Here is a 24,756-nt window from a genome sequence, read left to right as displayed (position 1 = left end):
AGGGTCATAGGGGGAGGAGCCAGTGCACACCAGCTAGTCCTAAAGCTTTTACTTTGTGCCCAGTCTCCTGCGGAGCCGCTATTCCCCATGGTCCTTTCGGAGTCCCCAGCATCCACTACGGACTATGAGAAATAGAATTATCGGTAAGTAAATTCTTATTTTCTGGACTGTGTCCAGGATCATCCTTAGGAATAGAAGACGTGTCGTCGGGATCAGCTGCGATTTTGGAATATTAAGAATCCAACCGTGCTGCCGCAACACTACCTGAGATAGTGCTACCCCGACTACCAACTGTTCCCTGGATCTTGCCCTTATCCGGAGATCGTCCAAGTAAGGGATAATTAAAACTCCCTTCCTTCGAAGGAGTATCATCATTTCGGCCATTACTTTGGTAAAGACCCGGGGTGCCGTGGACAAACCAAACGGCAGCGTCTGAAACTGATAGTGACAGTTCTGTACCACAAACCTGAGGTACCCTTGGTGAGAAGGGTAATTTGGGACATGGAGATAAGCATCCTTGATGTCCAGAGACACCATATAATCCCCTTCTTCCCGGTTTGCCATCACCGCTCTGAGTGACTCCATCTTGAATTTGAACCTTTGTATGTAAGTGTTCAAGGATTTCAGATTTAAATTAGGTCTCACCGAGCCGTCCGGCTTCGGTACCACAAACAGCGTGGAATAATACCCCTTTCCCTGTTGTAGGAGGGGTACCTTGATTATCACCTGCTGGGAATACAGCTTGTGAATGGCTTCCCATACCGCCTCCCTGTCGGAGGGAGACGTCGGTAAAGCAGACTTTAGGAAAACGGCGAAGGGGAGACGTCTCGAATTCCAATTTGTACCCCTGAGATACCACCTGAAGGATCCAGGGGTCCACCTGTGAGTGAGCCCACTGCACGCTGAAATTTATGAGACGGGCCCACACCGTTTCTGTTCCTGGGAACTGGCTGTTTGCTGCAGCCTTTTTCCTCTCCCTCTGCCACGGGGCAGAAATGAGGAGCCTTTTGCCTGCTTGCCCTTATGGGGCCCAAAGGACTGCGCCTGATAATACGGCGTCTTCTTATGTTGAGAGGCTACCTGGGGTAAAAATGTGGATTTCCCAGCCGTTGCCGTGGCCACCAGGTCTGTTAGACCTACCCCAAATAACTCCTCCCTTTTATAAGGCGATACTTCCATATGCCTTTTGGAATCAGCATCACCTGACCACTGTCTTGTCCATAACCCTCTTCTGGCAGAAATGGACAGCGCACTTACTCTTGATGCCAGTCGGCAAATATCCCTCTGTGCATCACGCATATATAGAAAGCATATTTTAAATGCTCTATAGTCAGTAATATACTGTCCCTATCTAGGGTATCAATATTGTCAGTCAGGGAATCCGACCAAGCCACCCCAGCACTGCACATCCAGGCTGAGGCGATTGCTGGTCGCAGTATCACACCCGTGTGAGTGTATATACATTTTAGGATATTTTACTGCTTTCTGTCAGCAGGTTCCTTAAGGGCGGCCGTATCCGGGGACGGTAGTGCCACCTGTTTAGACAAGCGTGTGAGCGCTTTATTCACCCTAGGGGGTGTTTCCCAATGTGCCCTATCCTCTGGCGGGAAGGGGTATGATGCTAATAACTTTTTAGGAATTAACAGTTTTTATCGGGGGAAACCCACGCATCATTACACACTTCATTTAATTCCTCAGATGCAGGAAAAACTACAGGCAGTTTTTTCTCACCCAACATAATACCCTTTTTAGTGGTACTGGTATTATCAGAAATGTGTAAAAACATTTTCCATAGCCTCAATCATGTAACGTGTGGCCCTACTGGAAGTCACATTCGTCTCTTAATCGTCGACACCGGAATCAGTATCCGTGTCGGCGTCTGTATCTGCCATCTGCGGTAACGGGCGTTTTAGAGCCCCTGATGGCTTTTGAGACACCTGGACAGGCACAGGCTGAGTAGCCGGCTGTCTCATGTCATCAATCTTTTGTAAAGAGCTGACACTGTCACGTAATTCCTTCCATAAGCTCAGCCACTCAGGTGTTGACTCCCTAGGGGGTGACAACTCCATTACAGGCAATTGCTCCGCCTCCACACCATTTTCCTCCTCATACATGTCGACACAATCGTACCGACACACAGCACACACACAGGGAATGCTCTGATAGAGGACAGGACCCCACTAGCCCTTTGGGGAGACAGAGGGAGAGTATGCCAGCACACACCAGAGCGCTAATAATATATATACAGGGATAACCTTATATAAGTGTTTTTCCCCTTATAGCTGCTGTATTGTTATACTACGCCTAATTAGTGCCCCCCTCTCTTTTTTAACCCCTTTCTGTAGTGTAGTAACTGCAGGGGAGAGCCAGGGAGCTTCCCTCCAATGGAGCTGTGAGAGAAAATGGCGCCAGTGTGCTGAGGAGATAGGCTCCGCCCCCTTCTCGGCGGCCTTTTCTCCCGTTTTTCTGTGGAATCTGGCAGGGGTTAAAATTCATCCATATAGCCCTGGGGGCTATATGTGATGTATTTTCGCCAGCCAAGGTGTTTCTATTGCTGCTCAGGGCGCCCCCCCCCTAGCGCCCTGCACCCTCAGTGACCGAAGTGTGAAGTGTGCTGAGGAGCAATGGCGCACAGCTGCAGTGCTGTGCGCTACCTTGGTGAAGACAGGATGTCTTCTGCCGCCGATTTTCCGGACCTCTTCTTGCTTCTGGCTCTGTAAGGGGGCCGGCGGCGCGGCTCTGGGACCGAGCTCCGAGGCTGGGCCTGTGTTCGGTCCCTCTGGAGCTAATGGTGTCCAGTAGCCTAAGAAGCCCAATCCACTCTGCACGCAGGTGAGTTCGCTTCTTCTCCCCTTAGTCCCTCGATGCAGTGAGCCTGTTGCCAGCAGGTCTCACTGAAAATAAAAAACCTAAAACTAAACTTTCACTAAGAAGCTCAGGAGAGCCCCTAGTGTGCACCCTTCTCGGCCGGGCACAAAAATCTAACTGAGGCTTGGAGGATTGTCATAGGGGGAGGAGCCAGTGCACACCAGGTAGTCCTAAAGCTTTACTTTTGTGCCCAGTCTCCAGCGGAGCCGCTAATCCCCATGGTCCTTATGGAGTTCCCAGCATCCACTAGGACGTCAGAGAAACACTGATAGAGTACATTATATTTATGAATTAATTGCTTCCAGATTCTGCAGCAGCATCATCAGCACCACCAGTGTTACTCACAGTCACTTCACACTGACTGCTGCACAACACATCACTTAATTTCCGGGCCGCCCGCCACCTGGTGAAGAGACATGGGAGATGAAGGACCAGCAGTGCCACGTTGAGCGGAAGTATTGTGAATTAGTTACCCACACACTCCTTGTGACACCTGCTCCCCGTCTGCCCTCCCACCCGCCGCCTGCCGTCCGGAACCCGCACTGACAAGTAAGTCTCAGCAGAATGTGTCTGCCAGCAGCTCCCAGTCCCTCCTAGAGGAACACTGCCAGTGGTGTGGCGGCCGCGGCACACTAGGACTGAGAGACCGCAGCAGGAGGAAAGCACAGGTGGGCGGGAGGAGAGCATGGGCGGACATCACCATGTCACATTGCAAGGTGACGCCAGTCCCCCCAGTGAGGCCGCCGACGAATGCACTCAGCATAGTATTAGCAGCAGGCAGAGGGGGGTCGGGTGCAGCGGTGGTGGGAGGTACGGAAATGAGCTGCAGGCTAGGCTCCACCGATCACACACTCAGCGATCACTGTGCTACAGCAAGCGTGGCGTGCAGCGGTGCTGGACATTAGGGAGTGCCTGTGCGCACCAGGCACCCCCTGTACGCACGCCTATGCGCTACCACCACCCATATGCCACACTACATCACTATGCTACAGCCCTCCCATATGCTGCACTTCATAATTACACTATACCCCCCATACAACATACTACATCACCACACTACACTACTCACAATAAAATTAAAACATCCCAGTTCCTCATTCTTAATGAGCTCACGTGAGTTCTCTCCCCAACGGAGCTCCAGACCAAGTAACAATGAAGACACCAGCAGCGTGTAGGGGGCAGGCCTGGTCCACTTGTCAGGAGAGAGCAGTCACAGGAGGGTAAGAAGGGGGCGGGGCCTAGTCCTACAGACGGGAGAGAGCACAGACAGGAGAGAGCAAGGTACAGGGGTAGAAGGGGACGGAGCCTATTCTTACACGCTTTCAAAATTCGACTTTAAAATTCGACATTTGACAAATTCGACTTTTCTGCAATGGTACAAATGCGGCAATTCGACAAAAGTATATTCAATTGAAGTTTGTAAATTCGACAACAGTGCTTTTAAACAGTAAATTCGTCATTTTCAATCCGCCACACTTTGCTGGCGGAATCTAATAAAAAATTTTTAAAAACATGTTTTTTTTTTGCAGTTTTTTTTTTTTTGGTAATAGCATATCTATTTATATTAGAAGGGATTAGGTACTTGGTTTGTCTTTTTTGGAGGCACAAGTATTATTTATATATTTTTTAAAATATTATTTATTTTTTAAATGGAATGTGAAAAACCCGAAAAAAAATTGCGTGGGTCCCCCCTCCAAAGCATAACGAGCCTCGGGCTCTTCGAGCCGGTCCTGGTTCTAAAAATCTGGGGGAAAAACGGACAGGGGATCCCCCGTATTTTTAAAACCAGCACCGGGCTCTGCGCCTGGTGCTGGTGCAAAAAATACGGGGAACAAAAAGAGTAGGGGTCCCCCGTATTTTTTACACCAGCATCGGGCTCCACTAGCTGGACAGATAATGCCACAGCCGGGGGTCACTTTTATACAGTGCCCTGCGGCCGTGGCATTAAATATCCAACTAGTCACCCCTGGCCGGGGTACCCTTGGGGAGTGGGGACCCCTTCAATCAAGGGGTCCCCCCCAGCCACCCAAGGGCCAGGGGTGAAGCCCGAGGCTGTCCCCCCCATCCAAGGGCTGCGGATGGGAGGCTGATAGCCTTGAGAAAATTTAAATAATATTGTTTTTTCTAGTAGTACTACAAGTCCCAGCAAGCCTCCCCCGCAAGCTGGTACTTGGAGAACCACAAGTACCAGCATGCAGGAGAAAAACGGGCCCGCTGGTACCTGTAGTTCTACTGGGGAAAAAATACCCAAATAAAAACAGGACACAGACACCGTAAAAATTTAACTTTATTTCCCACCTGCCGACACACCCATACTTACCTATGTTGACATGAAGCAGTCGGTCCTCTTCTCCAAGTAGAATCCACGGGTACCTGAAAATAAAAGATAATTATACTCACCTGATCCAGGTTCCAGATTAAATCCACGTACTTGGCAAAACAACAAACCGAACACCCGGACCAGACGGACTGAAAGGGGTCCCATGTTTACACATGGGATCCCTTTCCACGAATGCAGACATCCGAATCTCGCGAGAATCCGACAGCGGGATGATGACGTTCGTGCGCGCTCGGGCTAGCCGAGCAAGGCGGGAAGGTTCGAACCTGCCTCGGACCCGTGTAAAATGGGTGAAGTTCGGGGGGTTCGGATTCCGACGAACCGAACCCACTCATCACTAGTATGTACGTGAGTGTCAGGTGCCGTGCGCGTACATACGTGTCAGTGCCGTGTGTGTACGTACGTGTGTGTCAAGTGTCGTGCGTGTACGTGTGTGTGTGTGTGTCAGGTGGCGCGTACCTACATGTGTGTATGTCAGGTGCTGTGCATGTGTGTACGTACAGGCGTGTGTCAGGTGCCGCGCGTGTACGTACGTGTGTGTGTGTGCCAGGAGCCGCGCGTGTACATGCGTGTGGGTGTCAGGAGCCGTGCGTATACGTACATACGTGTAGGTGTCAGGTGCCGTGCGTATACGTATATACGTGTGTGTGTCAGGAGCCGCGCGTGTTCGTACATGTGTGTGTGTGTCAGGAGCCACGCGTGTGTGTGTGTGTCAGGAGCCGCGCGTGTTCGTACATGTGTGTCAGGTGCCGCACGTGTATGTGTGTGTGTGTGTGTTAAATTCCGCGTGTGTACGTACGTATGTGTGTGCCTGGAGCCGCGCGTGTACATACATGTGTGTGTGTGTCAGGTGCTGTACGTGTATGTGTGTGTCTCAGGTGCTGCACGTGTATATGTGTGTATCTCAGGTGCTGCATTTGTATGCGTCAGCTGCCACGTGGGTGTCAGGTGTTGAGCGTGTATGTGTTTGTGTCGCATCTGTATGTGTGTGACTGTCAGGTGCTGCACGTGTATGTGTGTGTCAGGTGCTGCATGTATACATGTGTGTGTTAGGTGCTGTTCATGTATGTGGGAGTGGCAGGTGCTACATGTGTATATATGTGTGAGTGGCAGGTGCTGCGTGTGTATACGAGTGTGTGTGAGGTGCTGCGAGTGTATGTGTGTGTTAGGTGCTCTGAGTGTATATGATTGTGTGTCAGGTGCTGTGCGTGTGTGCGTTAAATGCCACATGTATGTATGTATGTGTGTCAGGTGCTGCGTGTGTGTGTGGGTGTGTCAGGTGCTGCATGTCTGTGTGTGTGGGTGTGTCAGGTGCTGCATGTGTGTGTGTGTGTGTGTCTGTCAGGTGCTGCATGTGTGTGTCAGGTGCTGCATGTCTGCGTGTGTGTCAGGCGCTGCATGTCTGTGTCAGGTGCTGCGTGTGTGTGTGTGTGTCAGGTGCTGTGTGTGTGTGTGTGTGTGTGTCAGGTGCTGCGTGTCTGCGTGTGTGTGTCAGGTGCTGCGTGTCTGCGTGTGTGTGTCAGGTGCTGCGTGTGTGTGTGTGTGTGTGTGTGTCAGGTGCTGCGTGTCTGCGTGTGTGTGTCAGGTGCTGCATGTCTGCGTGTGTGTGTCAGGCGCTGCATGTCTGTGTGTCAGGTGCTGCGTGTGTGTGTGTCAGGTGCTGTGTGTGTGTGTCAGGTGCTGCGTGCCGTGTGCGTGTGTCAGGTGCGTGAGTGTGCGTGTGTCAGGTGCGTGAGTGTGTGTGTGTCAGGTGCGTGAGTGTGTGTGTGTGTGTCAGGTGCGTGAGTGTGTGTGTCAGGTGCGTGAGTGTGTGTGTGTCAGGCGCTGCGTGTCTGTGTGTGTCAGGCGCTGCGTGTCTGTGTGTGTAAGGCGCTGCGTGTGAGTGTGTGCGTGTGTGTCAGGTCCGTGTGAGTGTCAGGTGCTGCGTCTGTGTGTGTGTGTCAGGTGCTGCGTGTGTGCGTGTGTGTCAGGCGCTGCGTGTGCGTGTGTCAGGCGCTGCAGGGAGGGCGGGAAGGACGGACAGCAGGGAGGGCGGGGGGGGGGACGGACACACAGCAGGGAGGGCGGGGGGAGAACGGACACACAGCAGAGAGGAGGAGGGGGGGTGGCCGGACACAGCGGGAGGAGGGGGGGTGGCCGGACACAGCGGGAGGAGGGGGGTGGCCGGACACAGCGGGAGGAGGGGGGGTGGCCGGACACAGCGGGAGGAGAGGGGGTGGCCGGACACAGCGGGAGGGGGGGGTGGCCGGACACAGCGGGAGGGGGGGGTGGCCGGACACAGCGGGAGGGGGGGGGTGGACGGACACAGCGGGAGGGGGGGTGGCCGGACACAGCGGGAGGGGGGGGGTGGCCGGACACAGCGGGAGGAGGGGAGGGTGGCCGGACACAGCGGGAGGGGGGGTGGCCAGACACAGCGGGAGGGGGGGGGTGGCCGGACACAGCGGGAGGGGGTGGTGGCCGGACACAGCGGGAGGGGGGGTGGACGGACACAGCGAGAGGGGGGGGTGGCCGGACACAGCGGGAGGGGGGGGGTGGCCGGACACAGCGGGAGGAGGGGAGGGTGGCCGGACACAGCGGGAGGAGGGGAGGGTGGCCGGACACACAGCAGGGAGGGCGCGGTGGGGAACACACTGCAGGGAGGAGGGGGGGGGACACACAGCAGGGAGGGCAAGGGGGGGGCGACGGACACACAGCAGGGGGGGGGAGGGAGACGGACACACAGCAGGGAGGGCGAGAGGGGGAGGGGGGGGTGACTGGTGACCATAGAGACCTTGATAAATACCGCATACTGCACGGAGGGAGGGCCGGACACAGCGGGAGGAGGAGGAGGGAGGAGTGGCCGGACACAGCTGCCCGAGGCGCCTCCTACTGCCAGCCGCACTACAGACGCGGGGAGGAGACGCAGGCAGCCACCAGGGAAGGTCCGGCGGGCGGCCGGGCACACAGCGGGCGAGCGGGCGGGCGAGCGGGCGGGCGGGCGGGCGGGAGGGGAGGGTGGCCGGGCGGGCGGGCGGGAGGGGAGGGTGGCCGGACACGCGGGGGAGAAGTGGAAGCTGGGTACACAGCGGTGGGCTGCCTGACAGAACTCACCCAGTGCTACGCAGCTCCGGCGATCTCCTCCCGCTTCATGGACCTCAATGAACTCACACGCCGGGAACCGCTGGCTGTCCTCCTGCAGCTCCACGTGACTCCTTCCCGCTCTGTCTCCTCGTGCCCAACTGCCAGAGCTACTCTCTGTACACCCCCTGCTGGCGGTCACTGCGCAGGCGCAACAAATTGAAATGCCCTATCTCTATAATGGGGCATATTTCTCTTAATTAAAAAAACCCTATAACTTTCTGAAAAACCACAACCCCAAAAGGCACTACACTGGGGCATACTCTATCTAGTAAAACAAACCCCAAGTCTTAATTCGTCCTCTATCCTGACTTATGCCTTCCCAAAAAAATCTTCATTCACTCTATGGGAAAACGTTGTCAAAAAGCCACAGAGGGAGTGGCAGAAAAAAACTGACAGTTGGAAATTTAGCTTACTCCCAATTCCTCATTTTTTATTATTTTGCCCTGAAATTTGTCCTGCAGCAGCGGGTGACGATTCTACGCGTCCATACCAAATTTCAGCTCAGTACGTCCAATCAGTTTTGAGGTGTAGCCCCTCAAACACCATGCCCCCATCTCAGAAGTTCCCTATGGGAGAATTCCGTTTGTTCGATTCAGCCTTAATATAAGGGCACGACCGTGCCCTTATAATTGACTGTATTGTTTTCTTTCAAAAATCCACTTAATTTTCTTTACCCGATTATTAAAATGGTAATTGACAAAAACAAACTACATTGTCACCAGAAGAGCAATACAAAATGTACAAGTGATATATTAAAATCATCTTTCCAGCTTGAATTTCAATGATGCATTGGGGCAACGATTTTGTGAGAAACATCTTCACCCTTAAATAAAGATTTTCTTAATTCCTTACCTGTGTGCTAATTAGATATCACCTTGTTTTCACATTAAACAGACTTCCACATGAGAAAACAGCAAAGATGCAGTGGCGTTAATGTTTCCTGGTGTCAACCTGTATTATTTCCGTAGATATTGAAATGAGGATGCATCTTGCTGCCTTTCCAATGAAGCAAGTTTAATTTAGTAATAGGTGAAAAACCATCCCTACAAAGATGTTAATCAGATACTTGGCTTTGTGGACACTTTTCAGAGAACAAATTTGTTATCATAAAAATAAAGCCAGAAAATGAAGAGCTGTTTAATCACTCAATTGGATTTTTCTGCCAGCATTTTTCTTTTTCTCTGCAACCCACTGCTAAATTGTGCTTCCTAGCTGTTTTTTTATAAAATCACTTAATCAAATCTAACTCTGATTACATCAGAGAAGGCCAGGTACCCTACACCATAAGAGGGGGTTTGCAATTTTGACTTGTCTACTTAAATATCACCAAAATCTGATCACAAGGTCAATTACGTCCCTGGGTGAAAATTAAGGGGTATGCAGGGCATGGCGGCCTTTTGCGGTGCTTGGATGACCCCTAGTTCGCATTAAATAATGCAGTCGAGTTTCCCACATTTGGGGAAATCACAGGGGTCAGCATACCCAGAATGCAATGAATGAACCGCTCCCTGGGAGAACAGTCTTCATGACCATGGTATCTCCTATGCAAAATAAGTATGATTTGGGATAGGGCTGGGGAGGGCCGCTGCTCAGGCACATCTCTGTCAAGTAAAGGAGATTCAACTGAGGCAGCACAAGGGAACTCTCATCTGGGGACAACAACTGCAGGGAGAACACATATTTTCAGATGAACATGGGAGGGCAGAAGGCTGCCTAATACTGAAGCACCCCCAAACAACAAACCAAATGCAACAACTAGTGCAAGCATTCCTGGGGGAAGGCCTGCAGCAGATGGATTTGCATATGGCGATGTCATCCAAGCAGTGGGTCAAAGTTGGCTTCAACCCTCGTCTGCATATGAAAAGAGAAAAGGGGCGTGCAGGGCATGGCGGCCTTTTGCGGCACTTGGATGACACCTAGTTCACATTTCTTGCAGCAGCTGGGCACTGTAACAGCTCCAGAGCTGCTCTGTAAGGCAAGTAAAAGGGTGTGGGCCCTGCAGCACTACCTGTAGTTCGCATTGTGCGAGACCCCTAGTTCGCATTAAACACCCCCACCCTCCTTCGGTGTGGGGCTCATGTTGGCCATGCCCCAGCCCCTGAAGCATTCACGCTGATTTCTTGCAGCAGCTGGGCACTGTAACAGCTCAAGAGCTGCTCTGTAAGGCAAGTAAAAGGGTGTGGGCCCTGCAGCACTACCTGTAGTTTGCATTGTGCTTTGGAAGGCACAAAGTAAGCAGACGGGAAGAGAAGTCAGGATAGTGCACAAGGGTATAGACGGGAGGGGCTCAAGAAAAAAGAAGTGGAAACAGACAGCAAACTAGGCTTCCAATGCACAATGCAAACTACAGGTAGTGCTGCAGGGCCCACACCCTTTTACTTGCCTTACAGAGCAGCTCTGGAGCTGTTTAATCACTCAATTGGATTTTTCTGCCAGCATAATTTTTCTCTTACGTCCTAGAGGATGCTGGGGACTCCGTAAGGACCATGGGGGATAGACGGGCTCCGCAGGAGACATGGGCACTTTAAGAAAGACTTTAGATCTGGGTGTGCACTGGCTCCTCCCTCTATGCCCCTCCTCCAGACCTCAGTTTACTACTGTGCCCAGAGGAGACTGGGTGCTTTTCAGGGAGCTCTCCTGAGTTTCCTGACAGAAAGTATATTTGTTAGATTTTTTTATTTTCAGGGAGCCTGCTGGCAACAGACTCCCTGCATCGAGGGGCGGAGGGGAGAGATGCACACCTACTTCTGTGAGTTGATAGGCTCTGCTTCTTAGGCTACTGTACAGCATTAGCTCCAGAGGGATCGGTACGCAGGTCTCACCCTCGCCGTCCGTCCCAGCGCCGCGCCGCCGTCCCCCTCGCAGAGCCGGAAGATAGAAGCCGGGTGAGTATGAGAAGAAAAGAAGACTTCAGAGGCGGCGGAAGACTTCATGATCTTCACTGAGGTAACGCACAGCAGTAAAGCTGTGCTCCATTGCTCCCATACACCTCTCACACGGCAGTCAGTGTAAGGGTGAAGGGCGCAGGGGGGACGCCCTGGGCAGCAATATAGACCTCTCTTTGGCAAAATAAATATATATGCAGCTAGGCACTGTATATATATATAAGAGCCCCCGCCTTTTTTTTACTATATTTGAGCGGGACAGAAGCCCGTCGCTGAGGGGGTGGGGCTTCTCCCTCAGCACTCACCAGCGCCATTTTCTCCACAGCACCGCTGAGGGGAAGCTCCACGGACTCTCCCCTGCTTATACCACGGTAGAAAGAGGGTCTTAAAGAAGAGGGGGGCACATAATTAGGCGCATATATATATGGAAATACAGCGCTACTGGGTAAACATAAAATTATTGTGTTTACTCTATCTAGTAAAACAAACCCCAAGTCTTAATTCGTCCTCTATCCTGACTTATGCCTTCCCAAAAAAATCTTCATTCACTCTATGGGAAAACGTTGTCAAAAAGCCACAGAGGGAGTGGCAGAAAAAAACTGACAGTTGGAAATTTAGCTTACTCCCAATTCCTCATTTTTTATTATTTTGCCCTGAAATTTGTCCTGCAGCAGCGGGTGACGATTCTACGCGTCCATACCAAATTTCAGCTCAGTACGTCCAATCAGTTTTGAGGTGTAGCCCCTCAAACACCATGCCCCCATCTCAGAAGTTCCCTATGGGAGAATTCCGTTTGTTCGATTCAGCCTTAATATAAGGGCACGACCGTGCCCTTATAATTGACTGTATTGTTTTCTTTCAAAAATCCACTTAATTTTCTTTACCCGATTATTAAAATGGTAATTGACAAAAACAAACTACATTGTCACCAGAAGAGCAATACAAAATGTACAAGTGATATATTAAAATCATCTTTCCAGCTTGAATTTCAATGATGCATTGGGGCAACGATTTTGTGAGAAACATCTTCACCCTTAAATAAAGATTTTCTTAATTCCTTACCTGTGTGCTAATTAGATATCACCTTGTTTTCACATTAAACAGACTTCCATATGAGAAAACAGCAAAGATGCAGTGGCTTGGATTTTTGAAAGAAAACAATACTGTCAATATACTATTAAAACAAATTAAAATGGTAAAAGTTATTGTACTTTAAGTAAAAATAAAAGCTAAAATATCAATCCCAGTTATGAATTACTTTAATGTACAAAAAAATAATGCATATAGCAAAGGATAGTTTCAATCTGCCTACCTCTGGGTTATGGGCCCAGCATGCTTCCATTGCAGTACTCTGCTGCACATGTAAGTGCAAGAGATCCTGAAGCACTCACTCATCATGCGAAAGTACCAATGTGTTTCTTCATTGGTTGCTGGAAGAAACATCTTACAAAAACTCTCCAGATTATTGACTTTTTAAAGTTTTTCTAGGAAACGTTCTAGATGAATGCTTATTAGTCTTTGTCAGTATGTATTTTCTGCAAAGTGTCTCTGTGGCGCAATCGGTTAGTGTGTTCAGCTATTTATCAAAAGGTTGGTGGTTCAATCCCACCCAGGGACGTAATTGACCTTGTGATCAGATTTTGGTGATATTTAAGTAGACAAGTCAAAATTGCAAACCCCCTCTTATGGTGTAGGGTACCTGGCCTTCTCTGATGTAATCAGAGTTAGATTTGATTAAGTGATTTTATAAAAAAAACAGCTAGGAAGCACAATTTAGCAGTGGGTTGCAGAGAAAAAGAAAAATGCTGGCAGAAAAATCCAATTGAGTGATTAAACAGCTCTTCATTTTCTGGCTTTATTTTTATGATAACAAATTTGTTCTCAGAAAAGTGTCCACAAAGCCAAGTATCTGATTAACATCTTTGTAGGGATGGTTTTTCACCTATTACTAAATTAAACTTGCTTCATTGGAAAGGCAGCAAGATGCATCCTCATTTCAATATCTACGGAAATAATACAGGTTGACACCAGGAAACATTAACGCCACTGCATCTTTGCTGTTTTCTCATGTGGAAGTCTGTTTAATATGAAAACAAGGTGATATCTAATTAGCACACAGGTAAGGAATTAAGAAAATCTTTATTTAAGGGTGAAGATGTTTCTCACAAAATCATTGCCCCAATGCATCATTGAAATTCAAGCTGGAAAGATGATTTTAATATATCACTTGTACATTTTGTATTGCTCTTCTGGTGACAATGTAGTTTGTTTTTGTCAATTACCATTTTAATAATCGGGTAAAGAAAATTAATTGGATTTTTGAAAGAAAACAATACTGTCAATATACTATTAAAACAAATTAAAATGGTAAAAGTTATTGTACTTTAAGTAAAAATAAAAGAGCAAAAATATCAATCCCAGTTTTGGATTACTTTAATTAACAAAAAAAAATGCATATAGCAGAGGATAGTTTCAATCTGCCTACCTCTGGGTTATGGACCCAGCACTTCCATTACAGTACTCTGCTGCACATGTAAGTGCAAAAGATCCTGAAGCACTCACTCATCATGGGAAAGTACCAATGTGTTTCTTCATTGGTTGATGGAAGAAACATCTTACAAAAACTCTCCACATTATTGACTTTTTAAAATGTTTCTAGGAATCGTTCTAGATGAATGCTTATTAGCCTTTGTCAGTATGAACTTTTGCAAAGTGTTGCTGTGGCGCAATCAGTTAGTGTGTAAGGCTATTAACCAAAAGGTTGGTGGTTCAATCCCACCCAGAGACTTAATTGACCTTGTTATCAGATTTTGGTGATCTTTAAGTAGACAAGTCAAAATTTCAAACCCCCTGTTATGGTGTAGGGTACCTGGCCTTCTCTGATGTAATCAGAGTTAGATTTGATTCAGTGATTTTATAAAAACAGCTAGGAAGCACAATTTAGCAGTGGGTTGCAGAGAAAAAGAAATATGCTGGCAGAAAAATCCAATTGAGTGATTAAACAGCTCTTCATTTTCTGGCTTTATTTTATGCTAACAAATTTGTGCTCTGAAAAGTGTCCACAAAGCCAAGTATCTGATTAACACCTTTGTAGGGATGGTTTTTCACCTATTATTAAATTAAACTTGCTTCATTGGAAAGGCAGCAAGTGATGTCATCCAAGCAGTGGGTCAAAGTTGGCTTCAAACCTCGTCTGCTTATGAAAAGAGAAAAGGGGTATGCAGGGCATGGCGGCCTTTTGCGGTGCTTGGATGACCCCTAGTTCGCATTAAATAATGCAGTCGAGTTTCCCACATTTGGGGAAATCACAGGGGTCAGCATACCCAGAATGCAATGAATGAACCGCTCCCTGGGAGAACAGTCTTCATGACCATGGTATCTCCTATGCAAAATAAGTATGATTTGGGATAGGGCTGGGGAGGGCCGCTGCTCAGGCACATCTCTGTCAAGTAAAGGAGATTCAACTGAGGCAGCACAAGGGAACTCTCATCTGGGGACAACAACTGCAGGGAGAACACATATTTTCAGATGAACATGGGAGGGCAGAAGGCTGCCTAATACTGAAGCACCCCCAAACAACAAACCAAATGCAACAACTAGTGCAAGCATTCCTGGGGGAAGGCCTGCAGCAGATGGATTTGCATATGGCGATGTCATCCAAGCAGTGGGTCAAAGTTGGCTTCAACCCTCGTCTGCATATGAAAAGAGAAAAGGGGCGTGCAGGGCATGGCGGCCTTTTGCGGCACTTGGATGACACCTAGTTCACATTTCTTGCAGCAGCTGGGCACTGTAACAGCTCCAGAGCTGCTCTGTAAGGCAAGTAAAAGGGTGTGGGCCCTGCAGCACTACCTGTAGTTCGCATTGTGCGAGACCCCTAGTTCGCATTAAACACCCCCACCCTCCTTCGGTGTGGGGCTCATGTTGGCCATGCCCCAGCCCCTGAAGCATTCACGCTGATTTCTTGCAGCAGCTGGGCACTGTAACAGCTCAAGAGCTGCTCTGTAAGGCAAGTAAAAGGGTGTGGGCCCTGCAGCACTACCTGTAGTTTGCATTGTGCTTTGGAAGGCACAAAGTAAGCAGACGGGAAGAGAAGTCAGGATAGTGCACAAGGGTATAGACGGGAGGGGCTCAAGAAAAAAGAAGTGGAAACAGACAGCAAACTAGGCTTCCAATGCACAATGCAAACTACAGGTAGTGCTGCAGGGCCCACACCCTTTTACTTGCCTTACAGAGCAGCTCTGGAGCTGTTTAATCACTCAATTGGATTTTTCTGCCAGCATAATTTTTCTCTTACGTCCTAGAGGATGCTGGGGACTCCGTAAGGACCATGGGGGATAGACGGGCTCCGCAGGAGACATGGGCACTTTAAGAAAGACTTTAGATCTGGGTGTGCACTGGCTCCTCCCTCTATGCCCCTCCTCCAGACCTCAGTTTACTACTGTGCCCAGAGGAGACTGGGTGCTTTTCAGGGAGCTCTCCTGAGTTTCCTGACAGAAAGTATATTTGTTAGATTTTTTTATTTTCAGGGAGCCTGCTGGCAACAGACTCCCTGCATCGAGGGGCGGAGGGGAGAGATGCACACCTACTTCTGTGAGTTGATAGGCTCTGCTTCTTAGGCTACTGTACAGCATTAGCTCCAGAGGGATCGGTACGCAGGTCTCACCCTCGCCGTCCGTCCCAGCGCCGCGCCGCCGTCCCCCTCGCAGAGCCGGAAGATAGAAGCCGGGTGAGTATGAGAAGAAAAGAAGACTTCAGAGGCGGCGGAAGACTTCATGATCTTCACTGAGGTAACGCACAGCAGTAAAGCTGTGCTCCATTGCTCCCATACACCTCTCACACGGCAGTCAGTGTAAGGGTGAAGGGCGCAGGGGGGACGCCCTGGGCAGCAATATAGACCTCTCTTTGGCAAAATAAATATATATGCAGCTAGGCACTGTATATATATATAAGAGCCCCCGCCTTTTTTTTACTATATTTGAGCGGGACAGAAGCCCGTCGCTGAGGGGGTGGGGCTTCTCCCTCAGCACTCACCAGCGCCATTTTCTCCACAGCACCGCTGAGGGGAAGCTCCACGGACTCTCCCCTGCTTATACCACGGTAGAAAGAGGGTCTTAAAGAAGAGGGGGGCACATAATTAGGCGCATATATATATGGAAATACAGCGCTACTGGGTAAACATAAAATTATTGTGTTTACTCTATCTAGTAAAACAAACCCCAAGTCTTAATTCGTCCTCTATCCTGACTTATGCCTTCCCAAAAAAATCTTCATTCACTCTATGGGAAAACGTTGTCAAAAAGCCACAGAGGGAGTGGCAGAAAAAAACTGACAGTTGGAAATTTAGCTTACTCCCAATTCCTCATTTTTTATTATTTTGCCCTGAAATTTGTCCTGCAGCAGCGGGTGACGATTCTACGCGTCCATACCAAATTTCAGCTCAGTACGTCCAATCAGTTTTGAGGTGTAGCCCCTCAAACACCATGCCCCCATCTCAGAAGTTCCCTATGGGAGAATTCCGTTTGTTCGATTCAGCCTTAATATAAGGGCACGACCGTGCCCTTATAATTGACTGTATTGTTTTCTTTCAAAAATCCACTTAATTTTCTTTACCCGATTATTAAAATGGTAATTGACAAAAACAAACTACATTGTCACCAGAAGAGCAATACAAAATGTACAAGTGATATATTAAAATCATCTTTCCAGCTTGAATTTCAATGATGCATTGGGGCAACGATTTTGTGAGAAACATCTTCACCCTTAAATAAAGATTTTCTTAATTCCTTACCTGTGTGCTAATTAGATATCACCTTGTTTTCACATTAAACAGACTTCCATATGAGAAAACAGCAAAGATGCAGTGGCTTGGATTTTTGAAAGAAAACAATACTGTCAATATACTATTAAAACAAATTAAAATGGTAAAAGTTATTGTACTTTAAGTAAAAATAAAAGCTAAAATATCAATCCCAGTTATGAATTACTTTAATGTACAAAAAAATAATGCATATAGCAAAGGATAGTTTCAATCTGCCTACCTCTGGGTTATGGGCCCAGCATGCTTCCATTGCAGTACTCTGCTGCACATGTAAGTGCAAGAGATCCTGAAGCACTCACTCATCATGCGAAAGTACCAATGTGTTTCTTCATTGGTTGCTGGAAGAAACATCTTACAAAAACTCTCCAGATTATTGACTTTTTAAAGTTTTTCTAGGAAACGTTCTAGATGAATGCTTATTAGTCTTTGTCAGTATGTATTTTCTGCAAAGTGTCTCTGTGGCGCAATCGGTTAGTGTGTTCAGCTATTTATCAAAAGGTTGGTGGTTCAATCCCACCCAGGGACGTAATTGACCTTGTGATCAGATTTTGGTGATATTTAAGTAGACAAGTCAAAATTGCAAACCCCCTCTTATGGTGTAGGGTACCTGGCCTTCTCTGATGTAATCAGAGTTAGATTTGATTAAGTGATTTTATAAAAAAAACAGCTAGGAAGCACAATTTAGCAGTGGGTTGCAGAGAAAAAGAAAAATGCTGGCAGAAAAATCCAATTGAGTGATTAAACAGCTCTTCATTTTCTGGCTTTATTTTTATGATAACAAATTTGTTCTCAGAAAAGTGTCCACAAAGCCAAGTATCTGATTAACATCTTTGTAGGGATGGTTTTTCACCTATTACTAAATTAAACTTGCTTCATTGGAAAGGCAGCAAGATGCATCCTCATTTCAATATCTACGGAAATAATACAGGTTGACACCAGGAAACATTAACGCCACTGCATCTTTGCTGTTTTCTCATGTGGAAGTCTGTTTAATATGAAAACAAGGTGATATCTAATTAGCACACAGGTAAGGAATTAAGAAAATCTTTATTTAAGGGTGAAGATGTTTCTCACAAAATCATTGCCCCAATGCATCATTGAAATTCAAGCTGGAAAGATGATTTTAATATATCACTTGTACATTTTGTATTGCTCTTCTGGTGACAATGTAGTTTGTTTTTGTCAATTACCATTTTAATAATCGGGTAAAGAAAATTAATTGGATTTTTGAAAGAAAACAATACTGTCAATATACTATTAAAACAAATTAAAATGGTAAAAGTTATTGTACTTTAAGTAAAAATAAAAGAGCAAAAATATCAATCCCAGTTTTGGATTACTTTAATTAACAAAAAAAAATGCATATAGCAGAGGATAGTTTCAATCTGCCTACCTCTGGGTTATGGACCCAGCACTTCCATTACAGTACTCTGCTGCACATGTAAGTGCAAAAGATCCTGAAGCACTCACTCATCATGGGAAAGTACCAATGTGTTTCTTCATTGGTTGATGGAAGAAACATCTTACAAAAACTCTCCACATTATTGACTTTTTAAAATGTTTCTAGGAATCGTTCTAGATGAATGCTTATTAGCCTTTGTCAGTATGAACTTTTGCAAAGTGTTGCTGTGGCGCAATCAGTTAGTGTGTAAGGCTATTAACCAAAAGGTTGGTGGTTCAATCCCACCCAGAGACTTAATTGACCTTGTTATCAGATTTTGGTGATCTTTAAGTAGACAAGTCAAAATTTCAAACCCCCTGTTATGGTGTAGGGTACCTGGCCTTCTCTGATGTAATCAGAGTTAGATTTGATTCAGTGATTTTATAAAAACAGCTAGGAAGCACAATTTAGCAGTGGGTTGCAGAGAAAAAGAAATATGCTGGCAGAAAAATCCAATTGAGTGATTAAACAGCTCTTCATTTTCTGGCTTTATTTTATGCTAACAAATTTGTGCTCTGAAAAGTGTCCACAAAGCCAAGTATCTGATTAACACCTTTGTAGGGATGGTTTTTCACCTATTATTAAATTAAACTTGCTTCATTGGAAAGGCAGCAAGTGATGTCATCCAAGCAGTGGGTCAAAGTTGGCTTCAAACCTCGTCTGCTTATGAAAAGAGAAAAGGGGTATGCAGGGCATGGCGGCCTTTTGCGGTGCTTGGATGACCCCTAGTTCGCATTAAATAATGCAGTCGAGTTTCCCACATTTGGGGAAATCACAGGGGTCAGCATACCCAGAATGCAATGAATGAACCGCTCCCTGGGAGAACAGTCTTCATGACCATGGTATCTCCTATGCAAAATAAGTATGATTTGGGATAGGGCTGGGGAGGGCCGCTGCTCAGGCACATCTCTGTCAAGTAAAGGAGATTCAACTGAGGCAGCACAAGGGAACTCTCATCTGGGGACAACAACTGCAGGGAGAACACATATTTTCAGATGAACATGGGAGGGCAGAAGGCTGCCTAATACTGAAGCACCCCCAAACAACAAACCAAATGCAACAACTAGTGCAAGCATTCCTGGGGGAAGGCCTGCAGCAGATGGATTTGCATATGGCGATGTCATCCAAGCAGTGGGTCAAAGTTGGCTTCAACCCTCGTCTGCATATGAAAAGAGAAAAGGGGCGTGCAGGGCATGGCGGCCTTTTGCGGCACTTGGATGACACCTAGTTCACATTTCTTGCAGCAGCTGGGCACTGTAACAGCTCCAGAGCTGCTCTGTAAGGCAAGTAAAAGGGTGTGGGCCCTGCAGCACTACCTGTAGTTCGCATTGTGCGAGACCCCTAGTTCGCATTAAACACCCCCACCCTCCTTCGGTGTGGGGCTCATGTTGGCCATGCCCCAGCCCCTGAAGCATTCACGCTGATTTCTTGCAGCAGCTGGGCACTGTAACAGCTCAAGAGCTGCTCTGTAAGGCAAGTAAAAGGGTGTGGGCCCTGCAGCACTACCTGTAGTTTGCATTGTGCTTTGGAAGGCACAAAGTAAGCAGACGGGAAGAGAAGTCAGGATAGTGCACAAGGGTATAGACGGGAGGGGCTCAAGAAAAAAGAAGTGGAAACAGACAGCAAACTAGGCTTCCAATGCACAATGCAAACTACAGGTAGTGCTGCAGGGCCCACACCCTTTTACTTGCCTTACAGAGCAGCTCTGGAGCTGTTTAATCACTCAATTGGATTTTTCTGCCAGCATAATTTTTCTCTTACGTCCTAGAGGATGCTGGGGACTCCGTAAGGACCATGGGGGATAGACGGGCTCCGCAGGAGACATGGGCACTTTAAGAAAGACTTTAGATCTGGGTGTGCACTGGCTCCTCCCTCTATGCCCCTCCTCCAGACCTCAGTTTACTACTGTGCCCAGAGGAGACTGGGTGCTTTTCAGGGAGCTCTCCTGAGTTTCCTGACAGAAAGTATATTTGTTAGATTTTTTTATTTTCAGGGAGCCTGCTGGCAACAGACTCCCTGCATCGAGGGGCGGAGGGGAGAGATGCACACCTACTTCTGTGAGTTGATAGGCTCTGCTTCTTAGGCTACTGTACAGCATTAGCTCCAGAGGGATCGGTACGCAGGTCTCACCCTCGCCGTCCGTCCCAGCGCCGCGCCGCCGTCCCCCTCGCAGAGCCGGAAGATAGAAGCCGGGTGAGTATGAGAAGAAAAGAAGACTTCAGAGGCGGCGGAAGACTTCATGATCTTCACTGAGGTAACGCACAGCAGTAAAGCTGTGCTCCATTGCTCCCATACACCTCTCACACGGCAGTCAGTGTAAGGGTGAAGGGCGCAGGGGGGACGCCCTGGGCAGCAATATAGACCTCTCTTTGGCAAAATAAATATATATGCAGCTAGGCACTGTATATATATATAAGAGCCCCCGCCTTTTTTTTACTATATTTGAGCGGGACAGAAGCCCGTCGCTGAGGGGGTGGGGCTTCTCCCTCAGCACTCACCAGCGCCATTTTCTCCACAGCACCGCTGAGGGGAAGCTCCACGGACTCTCCCCTGCTTATACCACGGTAGAAAGAGGGTCTTAAAGAAGAGGGGGGCACATAATTAGGCGCATATATATATGGAAATACAGCGCTACTGGGTAAACATAAAATTATTGTGTTTTTTTCCTGGGTCATATAGCGCTGGGGTGTGTGCTGGCATACTCTCTCTCTCTCCAAAGGGCCTTGTTGGGGAACTGTCCTCAGATAAGAGGATTCCCTGAGTGTATGGTGTGTCGGTACACGTGTGTCGACATGTCTGAGGTAGAAGGCTCTCCTAGAGAGGAGCAGGAGCAAATTAATGTGGTGTCTCCATCGACAACGCCGACACCTGACTGGATGGATATGTGGAATGTTTTAAGTGCTAATGTAAACTTATTACACAAGAGATTAGACAAAGCTGAAGCTAGGGAACAGTCAGGGAGTCAACCCATGCCTGTCCCTATGTCGCAGGGACCTTCGGGGTCTCAAAAGCGCCCACTATCCCAAATAGTTGACACAGATACCGACACGGATTCTGACTCCAGTGTCGACTACGATGATGCAAAGTTACAGCCAAAATTGGCTAAATGTATTCGATATATGATTATTGCACTAAAAGATGTTTTGCACATCACAGAGTCCCCTGTCCCTGACACGAGGGTACACATGTATAAGGGAAAGAAACCTGAGATAACCTTTCCCCCCTCACATGAGTTGAACGAATTATGTGAAAAAGCTTGGGAATCTCCAGACAAAAAGCTGCAGATTCCCAAAAGGATTCTTATGGCGTATCCTTTCCCGCCAATGGACAGGATACGGTGGGAATCCTCCCCTAGGGTTGATAAAGCATTGACACGCTTATCCAAAAAGGTAGCGCTGCCATCCCAGGATACGGCTACCATCAGGGACCCTGCTGACCGCAAGCAGGAGGTTACCCTAAAGTCCATTTACACACATTCTGGTACCTTACTCAGACCGGCAATTGCGTCGGCCGGGGTTGTAGCGCGGTGGCAGTGGAATTGCAGACCCGTCCTCAATTCCTGCTAAAAGTGGAATCATCCTTTCATATGAACCAACCTATTGTGATGCCTGTGGCTACGCGTGACTTGGAGGATTCCGAGTCCCTTGATGTGGTCAGGGCTTTGAAAATTTACGTGGCCAGAACGGCTAGAGTCAGAAAAACAGAAGCACTGTTTGTCCTGTATGCAGCCAACAAGATTGGCACCCCTGCTTCAAAGCAGACTATTGCTCTCTGGATCTGTAACACGATTCAGCAGGCGCATTCTATGGCGGCAAATCCATCTGCGAACTACAGGTAGTGCTGCAGGGCCCACACCCTTTTACTTGCCTTACAGAGCAGCTCTGGAGCTGTTACAGTGCCCAGCTGCTGCAAGAATTCAGCTTGAATGCTTCAGGGGCTGGGGCATAGCCAACATGAGCCCCACACCAAAGGAGGGTGGAGGTGTTTAATGCAAACTAGGGGTCAGCCTAGCGCCGCAAAAGGCCACCATGCCCTGCACGCCCCTTTTCTCTTTTCATATGCAGACGAGGGTTGAAGCCAACTTTGACCAACTGCTTGGATGACATCACCATATGCAAATCCATCTGCGGCAGGCCTTCCCCCAGGAATGCTTGCACTAGTTGTTGCATTTGGTTTGTTGTTTGGGGGTGCTTCAGTATTAGGCAGCCTTCTGCCCTCCCATGTTCATCTGAAAATATATGTTCTCCCTGCAGTTGTTGTCCCAAGATGAGAGTTCCCTTGTGCTGCCTCAGTTGAATCTCCTTTACTTGACAGAGATGTGCATGAGCAGCGGCCCTCCCCAGCCCTATTCCAAATCATACTTATTTTGCATAGGAGATACCATGGTCATGAAGATTTTTCTCCCAGGGTGAGGTTCATTCATTGCATTTTGGGTATGCTGACCCCTGTGATTTCCCCAAATGTGGGAAACTCGACTGCATTATTTGTGGTAGTGGGAGGCTGTGTTTGTGATTTCTTCTGGTCAGCTCTGGTAAAAGTCAGATTTCTTTGTTTCAGATTTTCATTTAGCCTTGTTCTTCTTTCGAGAGTTCCCTTGTGCTGCCTCAGTTGGATCTCCTTCACTTAACAGGGGGGTGCCCGAGCAGCGACCCTCCCCAGCTCTAGCCCAACTCCTACTTACCTGCCAGGTGAGATACTATGATCATGAAGGTGCTTCTCCCAGGGCAAGGCTCACCCATTGCACTCTGGGTGTGCTGCCCCTGCGATTTCCCCAAATGTGGGAAACTTGACTGCATAATTTGTGTTTCCCCTGGTCGGCTCTCGTATAATTCAGATCTCTTTGTCTCAGATCTCTCTCCAGCCTAGTTTGCTGTCTGTTTCCACTTCTCTTTTCTTCAGCCGCTCCCTTCTATACCCTTGTGCACTATCCTGACTTCTCCTCCCGTCTGCTTACTTTGTGCCTTCCAATGCACAATGCAAACTACAGGTAGTGCTGCAGGGCCCACACCCTTTTACTTGCCTTACAGAGCGTCTCTGGAGCTGTTACAGTGCCCAGCTGCTGCAAGAAATCTGCTTGAATGCTTCAGGGGATGGGACATGGCCAACATGAGCCCCACACCAAAGGAGGGTGGAGCAGAAGGCTGCCTAATACTGAAGCACCCCCAAACAACAAACCAAATGCAACAACTAGTGCAAGCATTCCTGGGGGAAGGCCTGCCGCAGATGGATTTGTGGTGATGTCATCCAAGCAGTTGGTCAAAGGTGGCTTCAACCCTCGTCTGCATATGAAAACAGAAAAGGGGCGTGCAGGGCATGGTGGCCTTTTGCGGCGCTTGACTGACCCCTAGTTTGCATTAAACACCTCCACCCTCCTTCGGTGTGGGGCTCATGTTGGCTATTCCCCAGCCCCTGAAGCATTCAAGCTGATTTCTTGCAGCAGCTGGCCACTGTAACAGCTCCAGAGCTGCTCTGTAAGGCAAGTAAAAGGGTGTGGGCCCTGCAGCACTACCTGTAGTTTGCATTGTGCATTGGAAGGCACAAAGTAAGCAGACGGGAGGAGAAGTCAGGATAGTGCACAAGGGTATAGAAGGGAGCGGCTGAAGAAAAGAGAAGTGGAAACAGACAGCAAACTAGGCTGGAGAGAGACCTGAGACAAAGAGATCTGAATTATACGAGAGCCGACCAGGGGAAACACAAATTATGCAGTCAAGTTTCCCACATTTGGGGAAATTGCAGGAGCAGCACACCCAGAGTACAATGGGTGAGCCTTGCCCTGGGAGAAGCACCTTCATGATCATAGTATCTCACCTGGCAGGTAAGTAGGAGTTGGGCTAGAGCTGGGGAGGGTCGCTGCTCGGGTACCCCCCTGTAAAGTGAAGGAGATCCAACTGAGGCAGCACAAGGGAACTCTCGAAAGAAGAACAAGGCTAAAGGAAAATCTGAGACAAAGAAATCTGACTTTTACCAGAGCTGACCAGAAGAAATCACAAACACAGCCTCCCACTACCACAAATAATGCAGTCAAGTTTCCCACATTTGGGGAAATCACAGGGGTCAGCATACCCAAAATGCAATGAATAAACCTCACCCTGGGAGAAAAATCTTCATGACCATGGTATCTCCTATGCAAAATAAGTATGATTTGGAATAGGGCTGGGGAGGGCCGCTGCTCATGCACATCTCTGTCAAGTAAAGGAGATTTAACTGAGGCAACACAAGGGAACTCTCATCTGGGGACAACAACTGCAGGGAGAACATATATTTTCAGATGAACATGGGAGGGCAG

The 24,756-nt window shown here is 48.1% G+C and overlaps 4 non-coding genes and 3 pseudogenes across 4 annotated transcripts; 2 read left to right on the top strand and 5 right to left on the bottom strand.

The window, feature by feature from the left end:
• Positions 1-9,705: 9,705 nt before the first annotated feature.
• On the bottom strand, positions 9,706-9,884 carry LOC135032904 (U1 spliceosomal RNA; annotated as a pseudogene).
• A 4,547-nt stretch (positions 9,885-14,431) lies between these two features.
• LOC135032903 (U1 spliceosomal RNA) lies at positions 14,432-14,610 on the bottom strand (annotated as a pseudogene).
• A 4,547-nt stretch (positions 14,611-19,157) lies between these two features.
• LOC135032902 (U1 spliceosomal RNA) lies at positions 19,158-19,336 on the bottom strand (annotated as a pseudogene).
• Positions 19,337-22,827: 3,491 nt separating this feature from the next.
• On the top strand, positions 22,828-22,991 carry LOC135032820 (U1 spliceosomal RNA). Its single transcript, XR_010228299.1, has one exon. It is a non-coding gene; the product is annotated as a U1 spliceosomal RNA (small nuclear RNA).
• Positions 22,992-23,143: 152 nt separating this feature from the next.
• LOC135032843 (U1 spliceosomal RNA) lies at positions 23,144-23,306 on the top strand. Its single transcript, XR_010228320.1, has one exon. It is a non-coding gene; the product is annotated as a U1 spliceosomal RNA (small nuclear RNA).
• Positions 23,307-24,130: 824 nt separating this feature from the next.
• Positions 24,131-24,293, bottom strand: LOC135032861 (U1 spliceosomal RNA). The gene has a single exon (XR_010228337.1). It is a non-coding gene; the product is annotated as a U1 spliceosomal RNA (small nuclear RNA).
• Positions 24,294-24,445: 152 nt separating this feature from the next.
• On the bottom strand, positions 24,446-24,609 carry LOC135032960 (U1 spliceosomal RNA). The gene has a single exon (XR_010228421.1). It is a non-coding gene; the product is annotated as a U1 spliceosomal RNA (small nuclear RNA).
• Between the last annotated feature and the right edge of the window lie 147 nt (positions 24,610-24,756).

The sequence above is a fragment of the Pseudophryne corroboree genome, unplaced genomic scaffold (genome assembly GCF_028390025.1).
Source record: "Pseudophryne corroboree isolate aPseCor3 unplaced genomic scaffold, aPseCor3.hap2 scaffold_555, whole genome shotgun sequence".
Taxonomy (NCBI): domain Eukaryota; kingdom Metazoa; phylum Chordata; class Amphibia; order Anura; family Myobatrachidae; genus Pseudophryne; species Pseudophryne corroboree.
Note: the sequence above shows the minus strand (reverse complement) of the source record. Positions and strands in the feature narration are given on the sequence as shown.